This window comes from Hypanus sabinus, chromosome 27 (genome assembly GCF_030144855.1).
Source record: "Hypanus sabinus isolate sHypSab1 chromosome 27, sHypSab1.hap1, whole genome shotgun sequence".
In the NCBI taxonomy this organism is placed as follows: domain Eukaryota; kingdom Metazoa; phylum Chordata; class Chondrichthyes; order Myliobatiformes; family Dasyatidae; genus Hypanus; species Hypanus sabinus.
This window is the reverse complement of record NC_082732.1, coordinates 15,845,988-15,873,387: the sequence shown is the minus strand read 5'-3', so window position 1 is coordinate 15,873,387 and position 27,400 is coordinate 15,845,988. Positions and strand designations below refer to the sequence as shown.

Genomic DNA, 27,400 nt, shown 5'->3' with positions numbered 1-27,400 from the left:
AGATTTATCTGTTCTGTCTTCATAGTTTAACCCATGTTGCTCCTGAATCATTCTGAAGGGCCATGCTGCATTGCATCATACCTTGAATTCACAAGCTTTTCTCGTAGGGGTTCAATGATAGCTCTGTGTAGATGCAACATCACCCCTACTCATTTGTGTTCAGACCCCTTGTGACAGTGGCAACAGGCCATTTGCCTAAGAGTCACTGAGAGATGCACGATGAAACCTGAACAGTGAGCATGCCAATCATTAGGCACTAATAAGGCATTTTTACCCTAAGTCTATCCTAGCTTATTTTATTGCCCTTCCCTCCCACCTCCACCCCATTCCCATCGCCTACTGCCACTCAAGTACACATTAGGGGCAATTTATAATTCAAAGTACATTCATTATCGACGTATGTACGCAGTATACAACTCTGAGATTCGTCTTCCCACAGACTACGACCAAACAAAGAAAATCATGGAACTCGTTCAGAGAAAAACGCCAACCCCGCCCTCTACATGCAAAAACAAAAACAAACCACACAAGCAACAAGAAAAAAGTGAAAAACACAGAATATAAAAAACAAACTCGAATGAGTCCAGGCATATCCAGTCCAGTTCAATCTAGCCCTGTGTTGTTCATTAACTGTAGGCCGCATCGATCAAAATCGCCCAAAGTAGCAGTAGAAAAAGGAGAGACCAGAAGCCAGAAACACATCATAACGTTACCTACAGAGTCCAATCCACAAATCACATCAATCACACCTTGCCCAAGACCCAGGACTCCAGCACAATTCTCTGGGAGCACAGAGCGAGAGGGAGACAGTGACTATTCGAGCATTGGGGACCTTCATTTGGAAGCAGAGAACAAGACAGAGAGAGAGAGAAACCATTGGACTAGATGCCTCCCCCTGGCAGCAGTGAGTGAGACACTGGTAGATAGTGCTGAACAGTCGCTGGCCTTCAGCTCTTGCCTTGTTAATTTCAGTCTTCCTAGATGGTTTACTCAAAGAGATCAATAAGAAATGGAGTTGATCATGGCCTCACGGCCCCATCTCCAGGCTTCTTGGCCTCAAAGCCGCATGCTTTGCTTGAAACCTCTCTGAACGCCCTCAGAGACAACAGTGTCAGATCACTCAATCGGCCCAAAAACACACCATCAAAATGGAGATCACAGGCTCCAACAGTAACAGAACCATATCTGAAAGAAAAAGATGATGTAAAAGAAGAGCAAGAAGTAGTTTTGTGAACCATCTGGAGGATGTTACCCTTGGTCAAATTGTTTGCTGGCACCGTCATCCCCTTTGGCCAAGTAAGCTTCCAATCTGCACATCTTGGGGAAGTGGGAGGAAACGAGAGGAACCGCACAGTTACAGGGACAGCTTGCAAACTCCACACGAAGAGCACCAGAGATGAGGGTTGAACCTGGGCCGCTGAAGCTGTGAAGCAGCAGTTTTACTAGTTGTACCACTGTGCCACTTCATTTGAACGTTCACTCTAGCCACTCCCTAGCTTCAGGGATTTGTGTACAGACATCGCTCACATATTCTGATTGGTCTTTTGAAATCAGATTAGATGACTTCACATCTGTTCCATTACCGTGATCTTGCTCTTACTTGGTTTAGCAATGACCTTCAATTCTTTTTAAAAATCACTCCCTTCTTCACAATGCCCATCTTCTCTGGAGCTGCCTCATTTCTGGTCCCCAGGGCAGGAAGCCTTCTATTCCCAGCCTCCTCTCAGGAATACTTCACACTACCTCAGTCACTGCAGTTTGCTGCTTCATGTTGGTAAACATCAGAAAGCTGATGTCAATTCACACCTTCTCCATATCCTAAGTCACAAGAACATAGAAAAGAGGACAGAAGTAACCCTTTGAGTCTGGTCTGTCAATCAGTACAGTTATGTTGATCTCCCATCCCAAAATCAATGCTCCACTCTGTCCTTGATACCCTTCGCAAAGAGTAACCTATCCATCTGTGATAGCCAATCTATAAAAGAACCAGCAACTTGGTTCAACCAGAAAAATGAAGGAACAATTCCCAAACCTCAGTTCTAAAGCTCTTGCCTTATCACACAAAGCTGTGAACCTTCACTCTGAACAAACCACCCTGAGGAAACACCTTCCTCACGGTCAATCTGTTCTACCCTGTCAAGATGCTGAAAACTTTAGCATATCTACTAACGTCCTTGAGTCCAAACCTTATCATCTTAATCCCTCCTTACATACCATCTAAGGAAACCATATAATAAGTTATTAAATCATTGAGTATCAGAAAATATATTCCTGAGTGAATGCAAACCATCCCGCCCTCACACACACGACATTTGGTAAGGAACTCACAATCATGAGTTTCATGCTTCTGCTCCTGTCTACTGTAAAAGTCTCTTATATACCCTTCCACCACTGTCCTGTGGTAGCCTGTTCCGGGTACCTACCACTTCGTGTAAAATACCAGCCCTGCACTTCTCCTTTACACTTTCCTTCCCATAAATGTATATCCTTTAATATTTGGCATTCCTATCCTGGGAAAAAGATTGTGAATGTCCTCTCTATGTCTCTCATAATTTTATAAACTCCTCTCTAGTCTTCCCTCAGCCTCTGACACTTCAGAGAAATAATTCAGATTTGTCCAACATCACTTCATAGTTCAGATCTTCTAATCCAAGCAGCATCCTGGTAACCTTCTTCTGCACACTGTCCACATCCTGTCATGATCCCGACGACCTGAACCTGTATTTGTTGATTGTTCTGTTGTCCAAAGTCATTAAGCCCTTGTGCTTTCTGTTTAATCTTATTTTGACTGGCACGGGTTTTCTGCAAACTGTGATTATTTCAAGTGGACTCTTGATTAACATTTATAGTGGGATCCTTTTGTTTCAAGAATGAAATGTCTCCTTGTGTCACTCGGTCTAGCCATTGATGCTCTGTTGGAAATCCTATGAATAACCTCTTGTTTCCGTCTCTATATGGGAATCTGTCATTCCTCCACAGCTGCGTTCAGTTTTCTGTCAGCACACACCGTGGCAGTAGGACACCTCCATAACTGGATCCAGTGGAGGTTCAGTTGCAGCCTGGAGATTGGTCAGCTGGAGGTGAGGGTACCTTCTATTCACAGTGCTTGTCCCAAAGCTACCTTTTGAGTTTCACAAGGCTACCTTCCAAGCTTCCTGAGTCTACGTTGCGTGTCAGCACTCTGAGATTTTCTCTAGTCTACGTTCAAGGTCAGCAAGGTCTCCTAGGCTTCCCATGGCCCTCCAAGTTTTCAAAGACTATTCCAGTGTTTCGAGGACTATTCCAGTTTTCCAAAGAATATCCCATGTTTCTGATTATTCCATGTTCCCGAGTTATATGCAATGTTTCTGAGTTTACCAGCCCAGTTTCAAATGTATCAGGGCTGCCTCAAGTTTACCATCCCTGTGTCAAGGGCATCAGCACTGTCTCAAGTCCTCTCGGGTTGCCTGGGCCATTGGGTGCTGGCCTTAGGAACGGAGGTACTGTCGTGAGACCTGTACACCTGTGTTTGTTAATTGTTGCTTTATCTAGAGTCATTAAGCCCTTGTATTTTCTGTTTAATCTTGTCAAGTTTATCTTGACTAGCTCTGGTTTTCCACATACTGTGGTTATTTAAAGCAGACTCTCAATTAGCGCTTATCACGGGATCCTAGTGTCTTAAGAATAATTCATCTCGTGGTGTCTCTTGGTCAAGCCACCGATATACTGTTGGAAATCCTACTAGTAAACTCTTGCTTCGCTCACCACATGGAGTCTGTCGTTCCTCCATAGCTGGATTCAGTCATCTGTCAGTGCATACTGTGACACATCCTACTTGTAAAGGACAATTCTGTTCACACAAAACATAACATCCTCCCTGAGACATGATAATCATTCAAACTGGAGAAATAGTGTTTTGGAAGTCACTGAAAACCTTGAGAGAGTGCAAATAGTGGAAAAACATTGAAAGACCCACCCACCAATACCATCAAGCACCTCTTGCCCCATCCATTCCAGAATCCATGGATCCCAATTTGGACTTAGCAGCCTTCCCAAGTTCAACAGAACTGAAGTGGAACAAAGTCATCCTTGATCTCCAGGGATTGCTTAAGGCAAAAGCAGACCAGGTTCTACTTAAGTTAGCTTTGTTTTCAAAGCAAGAATTTAATCTCTACCAGGATTGGCAGAGACAGTAAGTAATAAAGGAACATTTGTGCTAGTTATGAAAGGAACACATCTAGTCATTTCTGGACGCGCAGCGTATTTCTGGACTTGGATCCAGGTAAATTCCTTGTTCATATTTATTCATAATGGAATGATAGAAGTTGTAAGACATGTTTCAATAGGAATGTAAAGAAAATGTCCAAGTATTGGAATCGCTTGATCTAAATGACGTGTTGACTTTTCTCAACAACAACTTTAGGTTTAAAGTGACATCTTGTTTATTGTCTTCTCTGGAGGTTAGGTCACCTAGTTGTAGATGAATGGAATGATAATCAAACCCTTCCCATGTGCACACAGCCAGTCTCGCCTCTTCAAGAGGTTCAGTCTACCGGGAGGTATTTGAGCTTCCAAATTTCTTTGCTGTTTACCCTGGGTTCCACACCTCTGTAGAATTCACAGGAAGAGTTTGGGGGGGGGGGGCAGTGCATGGGATGTGGGTGTATGGAGTTAAATGAACATTTGCTTATGTTGCATTAAGAGTGTCAGAAAAAATGACTGAGAATGTGGTCTTTTTCTTTCTGGCCTCTTTACGTCTGGATTCAATAAATCTGTCTTAATGCATGCAGTTCACAGAAAAGGAAATTAATACAATAATCTCTGCACTCATGAAAGCAAAAATTCTGGCCTTTATTTCCGTCTATTATTAGCTTGTGTGGGTCTACCCAGAGAGACTTTCTTCTTGAAGCTCTCAGAAATGTTCGACCCAACCCTTCTGATGTTTGGAGAAGAAGGGCAGGAGTGGGGCTGGGTGTGATGGAGCAGGGTTGGAGGGGAAGATGCAGGGGAACCCGTGCCCACAAAAAGCTGAGGAAATCTTTGACAGGTGAACATGACACTCCCCCAGCTAAAAGCAGTAAAGAGTCCAGTGGATGTTGTTGTGTGGGGTAGTGCCATCCTCAGAGAGGTGTGAGGCTAATGCAGGAGGCTACAGGTGATCTTCCTTCACACTGCATCGTTAACTCCTGGCAAATACTGCAGGAGGACAGCGAAGTGGAGTAGAGAGATCACAAGTCCTGACAGGACTACTGACTTGTGAACCACAAGCCCACGACCACCCCTGGAGCAGCAGGAAACTCAGAGTCCCCTGTAATCTCCTGATCTAACCTATCAATGTGTCGACTCCTGTAGTGTTACAATGTGGCCAAATGAAATCTTGAGGAAAAATACCTCATCAGCCTTAACCTCTTCTCACTAAAAGCACTGAGCAGGAGGTACAAGAGCCTGAAGACACAGACACAACATTTTTTGGAACAGCTTCTTCCCCTCTGCCATCAGATTCCTGAACACATCCTTCTTAATCCATTTTTGCACGATTTATTTTTGTCATTTATGCCTGCGCTGTACTGCAACTACAAAGCAGTAAATTCAGATCATCCAAGTCAGTGATAATAAATCTGATTTTGATTCTTCTGACTGAGCGCATGGCAATCTTCTGAATTCAATGACTCCATGTTAAATTTCTACAGCTTCAGGTAGATTGATTTCTCTGTCTGATCATCTGCAACATTGGCTCAGCCTTTGTTTCCTCTGGGAGTGGAAGACATGTCCAACCTACCGAGCACACCTCCCTGCTCCTACATTTTTAAGTCTGCGTTCCTTTGTCTACATTCTCATTTTCTAAATGCTCCCATTCATCAGTGACCAGATGATCATGTTTATCACAATGGATGGGGAAAGATTAAGCTGCAGGGAGGGCAACACACTTACCCACCCTCTCTGAGATTAATCTTCTTTTCTCTAGGATCCTTGCCCTGAAACATTAACTCTGTTTCTCTTTCCACAGAAGCCACCTTTCCTGCTTCCAACTTTTTCTGTTTTTTTTTAAGTTTTCCAGGATCTGCATATCTTTGGGTTTTCATTCCTAGTAATCCATTGGAGGAAGAATTGCTGGAATGCCATAGAGCTCTCAAACAATCTCAGTGACCTTGCACTAGAGTCCCACTGGCAGAACACTTCTCCTGCTGGGCTCTTGGGTATTTGCTGTCTTCTAGCTGATTCATTCAGAGCATCAACGACCTGGGTTTAATTCCCTCCATTACCTGAAGGGAGTTTACACATTCTCCCCATTACTATATGGGTTCACTTCCACATTACGTCGAAAAATGGGTTGGGAAGTTAATTGGTCACATGGGGCGGCACGGTAGCGTAGCGGTTAGCACAACGCTTTGCAGTACAGGCGTGCCAGGTTCAATTCCTGCCGCTGCCTGTAAGGAGTTTGTACACTCTTCCCGTGACAATGTGGATTGGTCATTGTAAATTGGGAGATTGCTGGACAGTGCAGTGGAAAGCCCGGAACAGTCTATTCTGCGCTGCATCTCAATAAAGTGAATAATTGGACAGAACCTGTTACCATGCTTTCTGTGTAAAGAAATACAATGAAGTCAGCCTCAGGCACTGCATCTGTGGGATTCATGATCATTCACGAGCAAGCTGATAGTCTCTGATAAAGAAACACGATATTAGTGTTTATATTATAATAGTGTGTACAAATAAAAGCAGGTTAATCTAGTCAGCCCATCAGCAGCCTGACCCTTAGGGGTCAGTGCCATGCCTCACTGCAGGTTGAAAGCAGAGTGAGATTTGTGTGGAATGGAAAAGGTTACACGGGGATACAACATTCCCAATAACTGAGGGAGGCTTTTAGACTGAAAGCGGTTTCATTGTTGAAATGGAAATTTGAAAGTCAACTGGCCCGAGCAGTCAAAATAAAAAGGAAAATGTAAATTAAGCTGCGGCTGCAGTGTGAAAGCTAATGCAGTGAAATATAGACTCTTGGGAAGAAAATTTATTGCAATGTCAATTAACTCTTAAAAACAGCTGGCATAAGTATCTGGTTAGTACTAGGATTGGGGGTTATGGAGATTAAGTACAGAGACGAATAATTAAATACTCCTTGGGACACACTTCCTCCTTAAAAGATAGAAATTTAGGGAGTAATTTCAGTGGAATGAAGCTGTGGGCGGAGATTGTATAAAATGTAGAATTAGACCCATATTCAGGAATTTCATGAGATGTAAAGCATACCGGTAATGTGGAAGGATTCCATTCTGCCTATTAGCCCATACTGGCTCTATGCTTCAATTCAAATACTTACTCAGCCTCCTTTTGAACATTACGCTTGAATCTTTCTCTACTAGCAGATGCAATCTCATTGGCTCTCCACTCAGCCTTGGACCACCTGGACAACAGTAGCATCAGGCTGTTGTTTATTCATTACAGTGCAGTATTCAACACTATCATACTCTGAGTTACTAATCAACAAGCTCCAAAACCTGGGCCTCTGTACCTACCTCTGCAACTGGATGCTTGACCTCCTCATCAAGCGACCACAGTCAATGTGAATCAGAAATAACATCTCCTCCTCACTGACAATCAACGTTGGTGCTTAGCCCATGGCTCTGCTCTCTCTACACCTGTGACTATGTTGTTAAGCACAACTCAAATGCTGTCTATAAACTTGTCGATGACTTTGTTACTATTGCAGAATATCAGGTGGTGACAAGGAGGTACACAGGAGTGAGATTGGTCTGCTGGTTGAGCAGTGTTGCACAACCTTGCACTTAATATCATTATGACCAAGGAATTGATTGTGGACATCAGGAAGGGTAAGTCGAGGGAACACACACGAGTCTTCATCGAGAGATCAGAAGTGGAAGGAGGGAGCAGGTTCAAGTTCCTGGGTGTCGACATCTCTGAAAATCTATCCGGGCCCAATAAGTTGCAATTACAAAGAAGAGACAACAACATTGATATTTCATTAAGAGTTTGAGGAGATTTAGCATGTCATCAAAGACTAGCAAATTTCTACAGATGTTCCATGAAGAGCAATCTAACTGGTGGCATCTGGTGTTGGAGGACCATTATACAGGATTGGAAACAGCTGCAGAAAGTTACACACTTGGCCTGCTCCATCATGGGCACTAGCATCTTCAGCCATCAAGGACATCTTCAAAAGGTGATGCCTCAGAAAGGTGGCATCTATCATTAAGGACCCCCATCAACCAGGACATGCCCCCTTCTCATTGCTACCATCAAGGAGAAGTACAGGAGCCCGAATACACCCACACAATGTTTTAGGAACAGCTTCTTCAACTCCACCATCAGATTTTTGAATGGGCAATAAATCCATGAACACTACCTCACTATTTTTTCTCTCTTATTCCATTAATTATTTAATTTAGTTTATATTATTTCTTATAGTTTTTAAAAATTATGTACTGTACTGTGCTCTTGCCACAAAACAACTAATTTCACGATATATGCCAGTGATATTAAACTGATTCTGTTTCTACTTCCCCAGGCAGTGCTGCTAGACACAAATCGGTTGCTGTGTTAAAAAAAAACTTCTTGATTATTTTGCCAACCACCTTCATTTGGCGACTCTCTCCTTCTTGGACAATGTCCTACTTTATACTTTCTGATTTTTTGAATCTTAACAGCCCCAGCTTCTCCAGCCTCTAGTCTATTCATGTAACTAAAATCTCTCATCTGAGAAATTCACATTGACAGATTTCTCCTGCACTCCCTCTAAGGCCTTCACATCTTTCCTCTAGTGTGATGCTCTGACCTGGAGGTCACAGTCTGCCTTAGATGGACAAGCATTTTTTGAATTTCATCATGACTTCCATGCCCTTGTGTCCTTCTCAGGATGCCCACATTCCCATGAACTTTATAACCTCTTTCTCTATGTGCCCTGCAACTGTGAGGGATATTCACTGTTCCTGGGCCACGGGGCCTCTTGCTACTTCATCAAGCTCAGCTTTCTAAGAATAGCATACGACACTTCTAATGATTAAAGTGCTGTTTTTGAATGAGACAAACATCCAACTAATATTCATTGCTTAGCTTCTGGTCGTAAATAGGAGCCTGTTACTATCCTCTACCTCCTTCAACATTCAATATTCTGTGTCTTCAGTTTTGTCCTTTAAGTTAGAGAGAAACTTCACAGAACTTTCATGAGTGAGAGACTTCAGTTCCAGGGATGGACTGGAGGCTAGAAAAGCTGTGATGTTTTCCTTGCAACTGAGGAAATTGCAAGTGGGTCTATCAATCAAGGAACCTAGTGCTTTTCACATCTTTTCAAGTCTATTAAACGTTTAGAGTTACTATACCAAGTGACGTCTCATTGCATATTTTTCTTAAGTTCTCAGGTAATATAACTCAAATAATCACATACCTTACATTCATAATATTTATTGTTAAATTCACAAGATAACTACTGATGCTATTAATCTATTTTTACATTAAAACCAGCCATCCTCAATAACTGAACCTTCACTTTACTCTTAGGTAGAGACCTCATAGCTTCACAACCATGGATAGCTTGTATTGAAGAAAGCTCTTAATATGATGCTGCATCAATAGCATTGCAGCCTCCCACCCGCCTCGGACCAGAGCTCTCAACCCTGCAGGGTCTTCACCATCCCCTCCGACCTTCCTCTCTCTGAGGCCGAGCACTCTGTCCTTAGTAAGGGCCTCACCTTTGTCCCCCTTCGCCCTTACCTCAGTGAGTTCCGCATGCGCCAGGACGTGGAGCTCTTCTTCTGCCAGCTCCGTCTTCGAGCCCACTTCTTCGGTAGGGACTCTCCCACCCCCACCAATGACCCGTTCTCCCATCTCCAACCCTCCTCCTCCTCCTCATGGACTCCCCGCCCAGGACTTCTACCCGCCCTGGATCTGTTCATCTCTAATTGCCATTGGGACACTAACCATCTCGACTTCACCACCTCTTGCTCCAATTCCAACCTTACCCCCTCTGAACGCTCTGCTCTCCATTCCCTCTGCAACAATCCCAACCTTACCATCAAACCTGCTGATAAGGGAGTGCTGTTGTCATCTGGCGCACCGACCTGTACATAGCGGAGGCACAACAACAACTCGCTGACACCTCCTCTTATCTACCCCTGGACCATGACCCCACTAGGGAGCACCAGTCCATTGTCTCCCAAGCCATTTCCGATCTCATCAGCTCGGGAGATCTCCCATCCACGGCCACCAAACTTATAGTTCCCACACCCCGCACTTCCTGTTTCTACCTCCTGATGAAGGGTTTCGGCCTGAAACGTTGTCACTGCCTCCTCCCATAGATGCTGTCTGGCCTGCTGAGTTCTGCCAGCATTTAGTGTTTTTTTTTAACATTCACAACTCGCTTGAGGAACTCAGCAAGTCAGGTAACATCTATGTAGGGAAAGGAACTGTCAATTTTCAGGTTGAGATCCTTCATCATCAGGACCGTACCTAAAATTTCATGGCTCTGTATAGTTCCAGTAAGATGCCTTTTTACTTGTACTCAAATTCTCATGCAATAAATATCAATATACTGTTCGTCATCCTAACTGCCTGATGTACATATACAAGGCCTCCTTGAACACAATACACAAATACTCTTTAATCTCTCAATATAAACTATTTTATTTCTATTTGATTTTGTCTCTGTCACAGTAGAGAAGTCAGTAATTATTGTAAATTGCCTTACTTTTTTCACTTTATGTTCTATCTACCAACTTCCAAGGATGTTGTCAGATCTGGAGAACCTAAGTTTTAAGGAAAGATTGAATAGGTTAGGACTGTATTCCTTAGAACGTGGAAAACTGAGAGGAGATTTGATAGAGGTATACAACACTATGAGGGGAATAGATGGTATTAATGCAGGCAGGCTTTTTCCACTAGGGTTGGGTGAGACTACAACTAGAGTTCATAGGTTAAGGGGGCAAGGTGAAAAGTTTAAGAGGAACATGAGAGGAAACCTCTTCACTCAGAGGGTCATGAGAATGCGGAATGAGCTGCCAGTGCAAGTGGTGCATGCCAACACAATTCCAAATTGAGGGAAGTTTGGACAGGTACATGGATGGGGCAGTTATGGGTGGTTATGGTCCTGGTTCAGTTCGATGGGAGTAGGCAGTTTGAAGACTAGGTGGGTTGTACTTCTCTATGGCTCTATGTTTTTTTCCCATGCACATAGTATATCTATGAGCCCTTGAAGTTTCTCTGCATCCTCCTTAAAACCTATACTGACACCCAGCTCTGTATCAGCAATAAATAAGAATCTGTTACACTTGGTCAATTAATTCAAATCCCCCAGTACAGGTCCAATGCTGAAAATGACCCACTTTTCCCTACTCTCTCTGTTCGTCAATCCTCAGTCCATACCAATAAATTTCATTTGCCGTAATTATGCTTAATAAACTGTGAAGCACCATATCAAAGACCAGACATACAACATTCAGTGGATCCTCCGATTCTGCTTGTTCAAAAAATCTCAACCATCGGTTCCCTTGGATAAATCTATCTTGGTTCTGCCAGATACTAAAACATGCTACACTGTGACCAGTACAAAGTGAACTCTGGCCACAACCAGTTTGATCATTACCACCTCTATCTTGCATTCTGTACTTTTGTCCACCTATGGTTTAAAGTTCCAACACATTTAGTGATTGCAACTGTCCACTGTTTGGCAATTTTTACATCAGAATTACTTAAAACTTGCAGGTGGCTTTCAACTTCGCTCATAAATCATTGCAGAAGATTAAATTCAATGTAAAAACTAAGAAACTTCCACCTTCTGAATCAGCTACTGCTTGAAAATAAGAAAAGGGACCAACTTCAAAATATTAATAGAACAGCTACCTGTGATGAAATGACCAAACATCTTCAAACTACTGAAACAATCTGCTGATAAATAATTATTTTTTTACATTATATAACGAGCATGCTGTAGAAATGACAGGCATATATTAAAAAAAGAAAGGATATAAAATCTTGCCACTAACATTTATCACTACACATCTGCCGAAGTAAACAATTAATGAATTAAGGGAGATTTAATGGACTTTCCCCTTTGCACATGCTGTTGGATTCAAATGTTACTGGAATTTCTTCTTAATTCTCTATGTACTGCACGTGCTTGAAGGAGATGGAGTCTGCCATTTTGTGAAGGTGCTCTACATCCTCCATTTTGCAAACTGAAGTTGCTTGGCTTGATCAGTGTTTGAAAGTAGACACAATGATGCTCCAGGTAATCTGCTGGACTAGAGAGCATTTCCAAATGAGAAGTTATTTGCAGGTGTTGTTTGATATAATATAATAAGATGGCGGTGCCACGCAGCTTGCAGCGGCCACTCTGGAGCTGATTATCTGTTATTTGTGAAGTGGGGTGCCGTGAGCAATCATAATCGATTGAAGACAGATGTGGGAACATGGAGGAACATCGGGAAATCTCCAGGAAGACCTTCTTCATTGCTGCTGCTGCTGTGAGGTCCGGGACTCTGCTGGAAAGAACAAGCCCCAGTCCTCGGGTTTGCGTTGCCAATGGCCGTTGGCGGGGCTGTCTTAATATGCTCAGCAGCGGATGATGCTCGGAGAAGCTGTGCCAGAGGGGATGGTCGTCGGCTCGAAGGTTCGACGGACTCGGAGTCCGCTGCGATCAGGTCGCTTTCGGTGTGTGCTACATCTGCGAGGCTGAGTCGGGCAGCGCCGTGGAAGTCCATAGCGGGGGTATTCCCTTCTGCCACCGGCATGGGATGGCGAGTCTGTCGGGACCCTGGGGACTTGTGGAACTGTATGGTGATTTCTTTTGAACTTACAGTCCTTTAACATCTTTGGACTATTTTTACTGTGCCCATGGTCTGTTTTTTTATCAATTATGCTATTGTTTGCACTGTTGTAACTATATGGTTTTGTGCAGGTCTTGTAGCTTTAATTTTTGGTCTTGTTTGTCTGGTGGATTTGGAGCTCCTTTCTGGGGAATGCACTAAGACGGGAGCGTGATATTAATACGCAGCAGCCTCTCCGGACTCTGGATTGGGGATTGCCAAACGTTATGTGGATTTTCTGGTGTGGTCTGTTTTGTCATATGCTTTTGTGATATCATTCTGGAGAAACATTGTCTCATTATTTAACTGCATTACATTTGCGGTTTCTAAATGACATTAAACTGAATCTGAATCTGAACATACAGGTTTGTGAATGGTGTGGGCTGTGTCTGCTGGGAGTGAGTGAACCTGGTTTGATTGCTTTGGACCTATCTGAATTGAAGAGAACAAAGTCGTAAATTACCAGTTACAAACAAAAGAAAATCTTCAGATTCTGGAAATTCCAGCAACACACACAAAATGCAGGGAGGAACTCAGCAGGCCAGGCAGCATCTATGGAAAAAAATACAGTCAACGTTCCCCATAGTCCTCCATGTGTCTATGGGGCACTCCACATCTGCAATGGTGGGTCCCTTGAGATAGTTATCACTGCCAGCTCATTGAAATGCTTGTTTCTATATTCATTCCATACCAATCCTGAAGAGTCTCAGCCCAAAACATCAACTGTTTATTTTTTTCCATAGATGCTGCTTGGTCTGCTGAGTTCCTCCAGCATTTTGTGTGTGTCGCCTAAAATGTCACTTTCAGAAAAAGGACAATGAATGGACGTTGACTTGGATCAGAGCTAGAGGATGAGTGCTTACAGCGCATCTGATATGAAGGTACCAATGCACCGTATTAGAAAAAGGTGCAGAGTGGTGTAAACTCAATCAGCTCCATCAGGAGCACTAGTCTCCCCACTCTGGAAGGTGGCATTCATCAGTAAGAACCCTCACCAACCAGGATATGCCCCCTACTCATTTCTTCCATCAGGGAGGAGATTTGAGAGCCTAAAGACACACATTCAACAGTTTAGAAACAGCTTCTTCCCCTCCACAAACGGATTTCTGAACAGTTCATGATCCCATGAACATGCTGTCATTATTTTGCTCTCCTTTGGCACTATTTATTTATAAATGTATCTGTCTATTCATTTACTATTTATAGATATATACAGTATATTATATTGTAAATTATGATTATTGTTTTATGTAATTGATAACTGCTGCTGTAACAACAGCAAATTTCATGACATTTGTGGCTGATAATAAACCTGATTCTGATTCTGATCTCTGTCTGGTACACACAGGTTGGCAGTGTGAACATTTAAGGTGGTGGATATTATGCCAGTACAGAGAGCATCCTTTTCTTGGAGCAGATTCCACGGATGCTCCAACCCATTCTTTTGATGCTAGATCACAGGATTAATGAACTCTAGCATACAATTAAATTTATCATCCAAATAATCTTAAAACCCACAACCTCCAATTATTACTGACATTGCAGAAAAGTTCACCGATACTGCAGTTACGCAGAAAAATAGTGCTGATCAGAATAATGATGTTGACTTTTGACCCAGAACTTGTGTGCACTCCAAGCACAGCCCTTAATTACAGTCAATTGCTGTTCAGTTGCTAGCTGTCTCCCCCCAACTCTCTTCCTCTCTCCCTCACTCTCACTCTCTCACACACTCACTCTTTCACACTCTTTCTCACACTTTCTTACTTTCTCAGTCACACTCTCACACTCTCTCTCACTCCCTTTCACTCTCTATCTTTCTCTCTCACTCACAAATCACATCACAGAAAGTTACAGCTTCAAGCTGCAATCCAGAGGCAAACACAACCCCTATCTTTATGTAACCGGGCAACCATTGATTGCTATTCATTATCGTTAAAAAGTGTTCTCAGGCATCCATCTGGGTAATGCTAGAATAGTTGTCTGTGCCTTTAAGTGGAGATGGTAACGTCATTATGCACGCGTGGGATAATGGGGAGGCCATTTTGTTTTCTGCTGCTGAAGCTGGAGGGCCATTGGAATTGAATTTCCCCAGAGGTACTGGGCTTAGTGAGGAAAGGTGAGCATTAATTTACAATGTCCATGTGAATTCGTTTCTACTTGTTGGCGAATCGAGAATATCGGTAATTTGACCTGTTTTACACGTTAGATTTTCATGAGTAAAGAACTCGACGCTGGTTAGCGTGGCTTGCAAAGTTCCTCACCGGCCAAGTAGGTCAGTCTTCCTGTAATTTAACTAACAGGCAGTATCTTGTAAAAGTTGTGCCAAACTGTACTTTTTGTCTAACTTGATCGTATCATGACCGATTGTGCATTTAACTGCGTAACATGAATGTTCAGTCTCTGTTTGGGCATTCAGCACGTGTGTACTAAAAAGTAGTAGACGTCTTAGATGAGATGTATTCACTTACATTTTTCGTTGCTATGTATAAGATACAGGGTTGGGGGGATTCTAATGTTGTTTGTATTGTGTTCCTGTGGTGGTGAAAATTCTGCATTTGCAGAATGTTCCTTGCTTGCTGCTAGGAGCCCCTGTTTGGAACATTCGGTTTAGTATGCGTGTCAAAGGTGATTATCACTTTACTTCTGCAGAGCAAAGTTCTTACGAGAACTGCAACAGCTTAGTTATTAACCACAGTCTAGAGCTTCTGCCTTAACGGCTTAGAACAGCCCGTTCCAGCTAAAACCGCAGGCTAAGACGTGACATACTTTCTTGTACGTTAAACCGTTTCATCTATCTGTATAAGGGTTAACTCGCATACGCATCTGGTCAGAGTCAGTCTCTCCACCGTGAGGCTTGGCTCTCCGTGATCATCACGACAATAAAGGTTCTCGCTGCGAACTGAGCCCAAAGAGTCTCTGTCTTTTATTTTAAGTGTTAGAACTCTGCTACAACAGTTCCTTCAGAATTGCCACTACCTTATTAGTACTGTATTAGTTTTGTGCAGTTTTGCTTTGTACTTTTATACTGCATACGCAATTGGTCGATACACAAGTGTGTGGATCGAAGGTTAAACAGAGAGTGTAATGGCAGGACCTGATTGTAAAGTCGTTCATTTTGTTTTTAAGGCCCTCTTCTGGCACTTAAACATCTAAAACAGATAAAGGAATTAAAACCCGAAAAAGTATTTGTTGTCCTGAGTGTGTACTTTTCCCCAGGCTACAACATTTATCTTCAACCATAAACTGTTGCCTCCACCCCCATCAGCAGGGCAGCTTAACTGGACGTAGCCACACTGTTTTTCTCCTCATTTGTGTGACAGCATATGTTGGCACGATAAAGGGCAGGGGAAGAGATTTTGTCCGTGGCATTTTCAATAACTCTGGATAATAACTCTAACCTCACACAGCTCTCAGTCAATTCCAATCAGTGACAGAGCTCCCCACTGAGGTCTGAGCTAATATCTAGCCAGACTCTCATCAGCCTCCATGGACAGCATGAACTGGCGCACCTGGCATACACTATAACTACTGAACTGCTATTAAAATGTCAGCATACGAGTCTCCAGTGTGAATCAAATGCCAAGGCTGAGCTCTATTTTACAGATCCATCTTCTGTTCCAAGCCTTATGGCAATTTTAAGATAATAGTCAGACAATCCCAGAACCTGTCATCCTTTATTTAACTTGACCTCCTCACTGAGATAAAAGCCATGCGGAAGTTATGTGAGGATATTCAGACTCCTGAAAAGGCTGACTGATTGTGCGTGGTCCACTTTCCTTGTGCAATAACTTGAGTAGATCTTGGCTAGTCAGCAACGTTCCTCAGCAATAAAATATACATTTGTTCACAAGCTCGGAATGCCAGAAAATATTTCTACAATAACGTTGAACATGATGCGTGTGTGAGAGAGAGAGAGAGAGATTGAGATTAATCTGGGAGCAACCATCATAATTTTGGAGTTGACTTCTCTAAGTAAACCCTGCAACTCACCATCTCAAAGGCTAACAAACTGTACAAATCAATATATGACAGTTCAAAGTTCAGTGTACATTTATTACCAAAGCATGTATGCATTGACATTCATCTCATAACAAGCAGCAATGAAACTAAGAAACCCAAAAGAACACATAAAAAAGATGATCAGACACCCAATATGCAGAGAAAAAGTCAAATCATGCAACCAATAACCACAGGCAAATAGCATTCTGAACTGAAGTCCACAAAGCCAGTCCCATGGTTCAGCGCAGAGCCGAGTAAACGTTGTGGAGCAGTGTTCTGAACTGGCCCTTCCCTTGTCTTGGGCCTGACATCCTGACCATTTCAATCTGACCCATCACCTAAGTCTTCGTCCAAACATAGGGTTCAATCGCCTTGACACATTCTGGGGCTGGACCCCATCTCCTCGATTTGGCCTGTACCCAACCTTTCCGATTTGGTCTGTAGCTGATCTTTCCAATTAGGCATGGTGCTTAAAACGATCAAACCCAGGGTCTCCCTCGCTGTCGGCAACAGGCCTGCCACTTTGCCTCACCATGCTTCTGCCACGTTGAACTGCCTCCAAGTCCAAAGGGAAGTTACAGACTATAACTTGCGATAATCGTTTCAATTTTTTGTGGGTCAAGGTCTCACACCAAAACAGCGTGCCAATTATCTCTGGTGCAACTGAGTGGGTGATTAACATTGGCGTCAGATCTTCCTGAGGTCAAGTTATGGAATACTTCACAGCCAGATTAAACCCCCCCCGCCCCACCACTCTACAGTCTCACTTGAATGAAAGCATTGCCCAGCAGGACAGTTCTCCATCGTTTGTTGAGCTGTACCTTTCGCACCAATTGGGGAAGGAGAGAAAAGACTGTGCCGTTTTTCAGCTGCAAGAGAAACTCTGAATTTCAGCAAGTCTGCCAAGCTGCTGATCTTTGCAATGTCAACTTTTCACAGTACTAATGGCACAAAAGCTCAGCTTTGGCCTTGGCTAATGGTTAACTCTGTGTCAGACGATTTGCTTCAAATCCAACCATGGTCTCTAAAAATCTGAAGCTTTCCTGTGTATTTGCACAGTGTCTGGGTCACATAGGCATCTCCATTATATCTGCCTTTCTTCACCATGCTAATACTTTGCACTTTACTTGTCCAATACTCAGTATCACTTTCCCCTGACTCACCACAGCAGCTTCTCTACACATGCACTTCAAATTGTCTGAATGGGTCGTTTGTAGTGGGTGGTTTCCTCAGTGTTTTCCTACCAACACAGAGAGCTTCCCAAAGTCCTTTGGTGTTGTCAAAAACATGAGGCTCAACCTGAGTCCAACAAAAACCTCCACACCAACTGTGCCTATCAATGGGCAGTTGATAAAACTAAAATAAAAAAAAACACATTGGGACTGGGGTGTTTTCATTAAGTGCCTGGAGAATTCTAAAGATTGGTCGGCCAGGCCTGTCCATGGCCCAGTGGCACAGCAGGTAATGTTGTGGCTGCACTGCTCCAGGACCGTGAGCTCGATCCTGATCTCGGGTTGTGTCTGTGTGGAGTTTGCACATACTCCTTGTGATTGTGTGGATTTCTCTCTCCCATCCCAGAAACACAATTGGAGACACGTCCACAGTAAAGCGAGAGGTGGGCCATAGTAGGTTTGCTGAGGCAGGGTTACAATGGCCAAAGTTGGTTCAAGAACCTTAAGGTTGCAAGAAATAGGAAATAAGATGTGCCCACTGAAACGTACAGAATTCCTACCTCGGATGAGTGGGGCAGGTGCAGGAGTGATATTTCTCCTCTCTGGACTGTCTAAAAATGTGTGGTGAAGATATGATGAGTGTTCAATGGCTCTGGGCCTGTACTTGCTGGAGTTTAGAAGAATGTTGTGGGTGGGGGGGATCTTACTGAAATATATTGAATATTGAATATTGGAGAGGATGATTCCGGTAGTCGGGGAGTGTAGGGCAAGCCTCAGAAAGGAAGAACATCCCTTTAGAACGGAGATGAAGAAGAATTTCTTTGACTGGGGGTGGTGAATCTACGGAATTCATTGCAACAGGGGGGCTATGGAAGTCAAGTGATTGGATATTTTAAAGTGGAGGTTGATACGTTCTTGATTAGTAAGGGTGTCAAAGGTTATGGGCAGGAGGCAGGAGAATGGAATAGTAAACCAGCCATGATAAAAATGCAGAGCAAACTTGAAGGGCCAAATGGCTGAGTTCCTCTCCTATATCTTATGGTTTTATGGTCTTATAAAACAAGAGGAACTGTCTCAGAATAAAGAGTTGACCATTCAAGATAAAATTTCTTCATGAGAGGTTGATGAAACTTTGAAATTCCATGCTCAGGTGGAGCTTCAGCCACTTTTCAAGACTGGGATTAATAGATTTTTGGATATTAAGAGAATTAAGGGATACAGAGTTAGTGCAGGCAAGTGGTTCTGTGGTAAACAATCAGCCATGGTCTGATTGAATGACAGGGCTGATACAAAAGCATGAATAGCATAACTTGCACTTATTCCTTTTGCACTTATCAAGACCAGAGAAGTGCAGAACTGATTCATTCAGGGTGTCCTAAGAGAGACGCTGGGGTTATAGGGAGAAAAGTAGGTTAAAAGGGGATATGATAAAATTCCTAAAATAGATGGGAGGTTTTGAAAAGGCAGGTTAGGTGGAGCAATTTTACCTGAGTTAATAATTATAAAGCAGAAGATTTTAAATGATTGGCAAAAGATTAGTGAGATGGAGATGGTAACCACACAGAACAGAGGAGGCTAATTCTTAGAAAGAAAACTGGCAAAACACTTAAGGGTAAGAATTTAATGGGGCCACAGGACTGGTGTGAAACTCTATGTAATAGGCATTGCCCTGTTGTTTGTGCCTTGTGCTGGGGAATATATCTCTACCATCAGCCAATGCTTTATTTCTTTTCTATGTTACTGAGTCAACAGTCCTGAAACTATGAACGTTTAACACATCTGCACTTGATGAGCCTTTAAAATTGAGATGCGGTTTCCGCTAATCACGTCTTATTAAATTATATCCTTCTGTATTACAGAGGGACCATTACACCTGTGTGGGAGTGCTGTAGGTCTCTGTGCAAACTTCTTAACTTGGCCTCATTCCTGCTCTAGGGTTTTTTTTTCTTGTTTAAATATTTATCCACCTTCCCTGGTTAGGTGTTCCTCACGTAAAAAAGATTTCTCTTACCCTTCCTTTTCATTCCTCCAGTGTTGGGAGTTAATTTTAAGCTCCTCTTCCCCAGAGTGTTGATGAACAAATCTTTGTGGGGATTTCCTCCTGCACAGCGGATCTGAACCTCTACAGGAAGCAAGAATACGGACCGTGCCATTCCACCCCATTCCCATTGCGTGCCATCTCACTGCCCAAGTACACAAGGTCATGCCATTCCTTATTCTCTCCGTCTCAGCCACGTAGAGATTCTATGTGTTGGGGAAACCACTGTACATCACACTGGGTGACATGAAGTTGTTGAAGTCATTTCCAAGTGCGTGCTACCTCAGTGTTGGATGTGAGACTGGATAAAAAGGGATTGAGGTACTTGGGAACAGAGGATATAACTGTGGTTAGAACTTCTTGTTTTAGTGCAGAGCCAGCAGGAACATACAATGGACAAGCTGAGTCAGAATCAGAATCAGGTTTAATATCACCTGCAAATGTCATGAAATTTGCTGTTTTCTTTTTAAATCTTTTTATTAATTTTAAACAAACGTAAATGAAACATGAATACAGAGAGTTTGAAAATACATAATTAATAGGTTAAGTATACATTCATATAGATGATAATCCATATATAATAACCTCCCAAACTCAGTAATTACGAAAAAAGGGAGTAAATAAGAAGAAAAACAAACCCAAAAAAGAAAAGAAAAGAAAACCTAACCAACATGGGCCATTGCATTATGTCAAATATACACAGTAGTGTCAATAACTCCGCACCTCCATCCAAATAATTAAGGATAATAGAAGCAAGGTTTAGGGAAAGTCAGTTTAACTGATGTGAAAATGTTGGATAAATGGTCTCCAAGTTTCTTCAAATTTAGCTGAAGAATCAAAGACAACACTTCTAATTTTTTCTAAGCTCAAACAAGAGATAGACAATAGACAGGTGCAGGAGTAGGCCATTCGGCCCTTCTAGCCAGCGCCACCATTCACTGTGATCATGGCTGATCATACACAATCAGTACCCCGTTCCTGCCCTCTCCCCATATCCCTTGACCCTGCTATCTATAAGAGCTCTATCTAACTCTCTCTTGAATGCATCCAGAGACTTGGCCTCCACTGCCTTCTGGGGCAGAGCATTCCGCATATCCACCACTCTCTGTGTGAAAAAGTTCTTCCACATCTCTGTTTTAAATGGCTTACCCCTTATTCTTAAACTGTGGCCTCTAATTCTGGACTCACCCATCAGCGGGAATGTGCTTCTTGCCTCCAGTGTGTCCAATCCCTTAACAATCTTATATGTTTCAATCAGATCCCCTCTCATCCTTCTAAATTCCAGTGTATACAAGCCCAGTCACTCCAATCTTTCAACATATGACAGTCCCGCCATTCCAGGAATTAACCTTGTGAACCTACATTGCACTCCCTCAATAGCAAGAATGTCCTTCCTCAAATTTGGAGACCAAAACTGCACACAATACTCCAGGTGTGGTCTCACCAGGGCCCTGTACAGCTGCAGAAGGACCTCTTTACTCCTATATTCAATTCCTCTTGTTATAAAAGCCAGCATGCCATTAGCTTTCTTCACTGCCTGCTGTACCCGCGTGCTTACATTCATTGACTGATGTACAAGAACACCTAGATAGTTTGAGAAAACCACTGAAATATAGTTGGAGGATTAATTTCTTTCCAGTTCAATAGGATAGATCTTCTAGCCATTAATGTAACAAATGCAATCATCTGCCAGGCTGAGGGGGATTAACAAATATCCACCATTGGTAAACAGAAAATTGCAGTAATAGGATGCGGTTGCAATTTGATATTCAGAACTGTTGAAATAATACCGAAAATATCTTTCCAATAATTTTGCAAACAAGGGCAAGACCAAAACATGTGGGTCAATGAAGCTACTTCAGAATGACATCTGTCACAGGTTGGATTAACATGAGAGCAAAATCGAGCAAGTTTATCCTTGGACATGTGAGACCTATGTACAACCTTAAGTTGTATTAGGGCATGTTTAGCACAAATAGAAGAGCCTTTGAACAGCTATCTAATAAATATAATTTACCTAAAACTCATTTTTTTAGATATTTGCAAGTTAGAAATTTCTTGAATAATATGTTACTGTCTTTTCCAAAATTATGTCCAATGGACATTATGGAAAAATTTTTAGTTCTGAATCCTTGCCAGAAGGGTTTAGTAGCCACCATTTATAATATGATCATGAAAATACAGCCAGAAGTATCAGAAAAAATTAAGAAGGAATGGAAAAAGAACTTCATTGTCTTATACCCACTGAGCAGTGGGAGAAATTTGTTGTTTTGGCGGCAGTACAATGCAGTACATAATTTTTAAAACTGGGAATTACAGTAAATATATAATACTTAAATAAGTCATGCAGAAGAAGTAGTGAATTAGTTTTTGTGGGTTCAATGCCCATTGAGTGATCAGTTGGCAGAGAGAAAAAAGCTGTTCCTGAATCATTGAGTGTGGGCCTTCAGACGCCAGAACTTCCTTTCAATGAGAAGAGGGCACATCCTGGGTGATGGGGGCCCTTAAAGGTTATTGTTCATGTTTTTTAAAAAAAATTTTCCATTCAGTATTTCAGTATGATGGCACAGTCAGTAAAGGTGCAACGTCACCTCTCAGAGAGACTCTGGTTCAATCCCAGCTCAGGTACTCCCCATGCGAAGCTCTGCCTGTGACCTGTGACTGGGTGCTCAAGTTGCTTTTCACATCTCATAAAATCTGACAGTGGGTTGATTGATTAATTGCCCAAAATAGATTGGCTTAGTTTAAGTGTTTGGGAGAATTGATGGGAATAGGTTGCAAGGAGAATTACTGAGACTGAATGGGATTGCACCATGAGCCTGCAGAGACTCAATAAGCTGAATGGTCTCCTTCAATGCTAGAAGAATATATGGAACTTCACGTATTTGTTTCAGTTTGGTTTCTTTTAGTCATTAAGGCACATTTCCTATTAGTATCTAATTCAGTCTGCAGCTATATGTTTTATTTGTAATTTTTCCACCTGGGTGACAAAATCATGAAGCACCATTAGCTAGTTATTTATAATAAGTTCAAAGTAAATTACTTATTGAAATACATATATGCCACTATGTACAACCCCGAGATTCGTTTCTAAGTTCTAAGAACAGTTCAGTGATGAAGTGAGTGAAATTAAGTGAAGTTATCCCCTCTGGTTCAAGAGCTTGATGGTGGAGGGGTAATAAATGTCCCTGAATTTGGTGGTGTGGGTTCTGGGGCTCCTGTACCTCCTTCCTGATGGTAACAATGAGAAGGCATGGCCTGGATGGTGGGGGTCCCTGATGATAATGCTGTTTTTCAGCTTTGTGTAGATGTGCTCAGTGGTGGGGAGGGTTTTTCCCATGATGGACTGGGCCATTCCATTACTTTTTGTAGGCTTTTCTATTCAAGGGCATTGGTATTTCCATACCAGGCCCTGATACAACCTCTCAATATACTCTCCAGCAAAACATCTATAAAAGTTTGCCAAAATTTTAGAGGGCATGGCAAATCTTTGCAAACTTTTAATGAAGTATGGGCGCTGTTATGCTTTCTTCACAACTGCACTTACATGCTGGGCCCAGACGATTTCCTCTGAGATGATAGCACCGAGGAATTTAAAGTTACTGACCCTCTCCACCTCTGGTTCCCCAAAGTGGCCTGAAACATGCACCTTTGGTTTCCTCCTCCAGAAGTCAATAATAAGTCCTTGGTCTTGCTGACTTGGAGTGCGAGGCAGCTGTTGTGCCACCACCGAGCCAGATTTTCAGTCCCCGTCCTATATGCTGATTGCACGCCACTTCTGATTTGGCCAACGGCAGTGGCAAGCTTAAATATGGCATCGTAAGTTATTGTAATTGCCTTTTAATCAGGTAAAGGGACATTGTTAAACTCCCCCCCACCCCCAACGTCAGAGCGCCAAAGTAAAATTAAAAGATATCCATTTTTAGATTTGGTTAATATCTGGGCTGTGAAACTGATTGAGGAAGACATAGCTGACCAATTTGCTTGCCACCCATTCCTTTTTGGCTTTTGCCAGAACCAGAAGTAGACCTATTCCTCCTTTTCCAGCTTCAAGGAAGCAGAGCAACTTCAACAGCATCGAACCTAAATGAATATTTAAATAACAAATGTGGATCTTATCTGAAGATTTTTAATGATGGCTCAGTGGACTCAGAGAGCAGTCAGGCAGGATCTGGGAAGTACGTGTCACAACTTGGAGTTGAGATTGGTCACGAGTTTCAGATGGGGTTTCTGTCTTTGCAGCAGAATTATTAGCACGCTGGGGTGGAGGGAAATGAAATTGTGGATGGCATTGCAAAGTCTTCCTTACAGAGCGGGCAAGTAGGAATTAGAATACCCCTGGGCAGAGCAGAATTGAGAAGGAGGATAAAAAAAAAGGTATAGAGAAGAATATGACAAGAGGATTGGAAAAATGAATTAAAGGGAAGGCATTTCTTTTCTGGTCACCCTCTAGTTAAAAAGGTCTCAGACAGTTACTCTTTAAATCATAGAGCTATGGTGAAATTAACAAGACTTAGGTTAGGGCATTGTGGGCTAAACTATTCCTTAAAGATAATAGGAAAACATCCAACTGGATTATGTGTCTGTGGTAGTCCAGAGACAGTTCAGCATGTTTTGTTGAGTTGTAATCGATATAACATTGAAAGACGAATATTGCTCAAGAGGCTGTCTGACTTAAATGTAATTTGTTCTTCTATTAAATCTTTGTTTGGGCACCAAGAGAACCACCATCTGATTGAGAAGTTTGTTCTGTTTCTACATGCAACTAGTTTATATTTGAGTTTGTTGAAATTCTGTAATTAATTGTACATCCTGCAGAGGACAGTAATATGCCCAGCTGTGTCTAAATTGCTGGACGTAGTAGAAGAAGAAGTTCCCCCTGAAAACTTCCGATTGGCCTGGTGCTGGGCTAAGTCCATTACTTAACTTCACAGTCCTCTGTGAAGGTAGCTCCTCTGCAGTATGGGCTAATCTGGCTGTGGGTAAATGCTGAAGAAACATTGGGGGTGCAAGCACTTAGTTTGTGGGGGTCTATACGTCAGAGCCCATAAAAACTAAAACTGTCAGTAATAAGTTTTGGTGGGAGTACAGAGGAAATGCCTTTACCCTGAGAATAGCTGGAATATGCTACTCGCCAGCACGTGGGAAGGTGTGAATAAATGGGGAATGTATAGGCATTGTTTGGTGAAGCAGGGTGGAGGAAGGGACGATGTGGTGGGCCATGAAACATCTTCCAGTGCTATGAAGTACAAGCAATGGGACTCCATGTGGTTATGCCTCCTGTCTCTGCCCAGGATCACACTCTGATCCTAACAGGCATTCTGCACTTTGAGTTTGTTAAAACTGCACAAGGAGCGATGGATTACTCCAGGCGTCAACACCTTGCATTTCTGCAGCGCCGGAATGTGACAAACAATCTCATGCCGAGATGAAGCAGGAACTCAGAGGTAGATGAGGGAGTGTGTGCAGAGGAGGAGAGCTAAATGCAGGTCAGAGGCAAAAAGGGAATTGGTTAACAGCTCCCTAGAAAGTACTTATAAGAACACAGTGTACAGTTTGAGGTGATCACCCAGGATCTGCAACCAGAGTCCTCAGCCTGATAAGGACAATTACAAAGATGAGGACATACTTACCTAGCATACACCAGGCAAGCAGACTATGTAGTCAGGTTGTGGGTCAATGGATGAATGCGGCAGATGTTTAAGCAACGGATTCACGATGCTCAGCAGAGATTTAGTCCAATTGTAAGGAGGGATTCCATAAGAGAGGTGAAGCATCTACTGTTAACACAATCAAAGGAGATGTGAAAAAAAGCACACAAAGAGACTTCGTGCAGAGCAGAGGACTGGCAACCAGCAGCAAGACTTAAAATATTAATGAAGAGAGGGGAAGTTTATTATGGAAATAAACTTGATGGAATATCGGAGAAACAGCAAGACATTGGAAAGATATATAAAAGGAAGAGGGTAGCTAGGTTAAATGTAAGATCCCTGGAGGATGAAAATGGGGAATTAATAAGAAAAAGCAAGGAAATAGCAGAAAAGTTAAAAAAAAATTCTTTCAGTCTTTACGATGCAGAATATTGCAAAAGATAAAACACAGGAGGAAATAATTTGCAACCATTTCCAGCATAATGGACAAGATATTGAAAAGCCCAATGGGATTGAATCCAGAATTAATTGTCTGCACCCAGTACTTTTAAAGGAATTGGCCCCAGAGATGATGGAGCCATTGGTTGAAGTTCCGTGCGTTTATAGACAGATTGGAAAACCACAGGCTTGACTCCCTTGTTCAAGAACAGACGGAAACAGAAAACAAGAAACTATATGTCTGTTACTTAATGTCTGTTGTGAGTAAGGTGCTGAAGTTTCTAATCAAGAAATAAACAGCGGGTCATTTAGAAAAGTTTAGTGTAATCAAACCAAATCGACTTGTTTTTCTGAAAGGTAAATCATCTTTGACAAGCCTGATGAAGCTCTTCAGAGTTGTAAGAGACAGAATCAATAGACAGAAACCATGGATCCAGTGTATGTCAATTTTCAGAAGGCATTTGTAAGATTAACACATCAAAGGTCATCAAAGGCCAATGACTCATTGACGAGAGGAGTTTGTGAACATAGCTTGAAGATTGGACAGCATGTAGAAGGGTTAGAATAAATGGATTTTTCACAGTGTGGAAGGATTAACAAGTGGAATGCCTCAAAGATCATTCTTAGCCTTCAAGTGTTTGCAATTTATTTTCATGATCTGGAGGAGGGGGCAGAATATAATTGTGCAAGTTTGCTAATGATATGAGGAGGCATGATGTGAACAGAATTATTTGGACTCTGCAAAGAATACAAGTTGAATATGCGGAGAAGTTACTTTAGTCAGAGGGTGGTAAATCTGTGGAATTTGTTGCCACAGTGGCTGTGGAGGCCAAGTCATTCAGTGCACTTAAGGCAGAGATAGATACGTTCTTGATTAGCTAGGCATCAAAGGGTATGGGGTGAAAGCAGGCGAATGGGGATGATTGGAAGAATTGGACCAGCCCATGATTGAATGGTGGAGCAGATTCTGTTCTATATCTTACGTTCTTATGGTCTTATGGAATAACTGGGTGAACACTTGGCAAATGCAAATTAAAGTGGGGAATTGTGAGGTCATATACTTTGGCAAGAGGAATCAAAACGCAAACTATTATCTGAATAGACAGGGATTGCAAATGAGTGGAGTACAGAGGGAGCTAGATGTTCTTGGTTAGACCCCAAAACAGAAATGGCAATGTAAGGCATAATATAGATACACAGAGATACTTAAATCAAAAGTAATACAATAATTGTGGGCATTAATCTACACAAACTAAATTAGCAATAATATTCTGAGGATGTATTCAAATACTGTACATAGATTTTTCT

General features: G+C 42.3%; 1 long non-coding RNA gene across 1 annotated transcript in view; it reads right to left on the bottom strand.

The window, feature by feature from the left end:
- LOC132382005 (uncharacterized) overlaps positions 1 to 11,560 on the bottom strand; it is a 64,509-nt gene extending 52,949 nt beyond the window's left edge. The window contains exons 1-2 of the long non-coding RNA XR_009508173.1: positions 11,421 to 11,560; positions 10,679 to 10,736 (exon numbers count right to left, since the gene is read on the bottom strand). This is a non-coding gene — a long non-coding RNA (uncharacterized LOC132382005). The remainder of the gene's footprint in view (positions 1 to 10,678; positions 10,737 to 11,420) is intronic.
- Between the last annotated feature and the right edge of the window lie 15,840 nt (positions 11,561 to 27,400).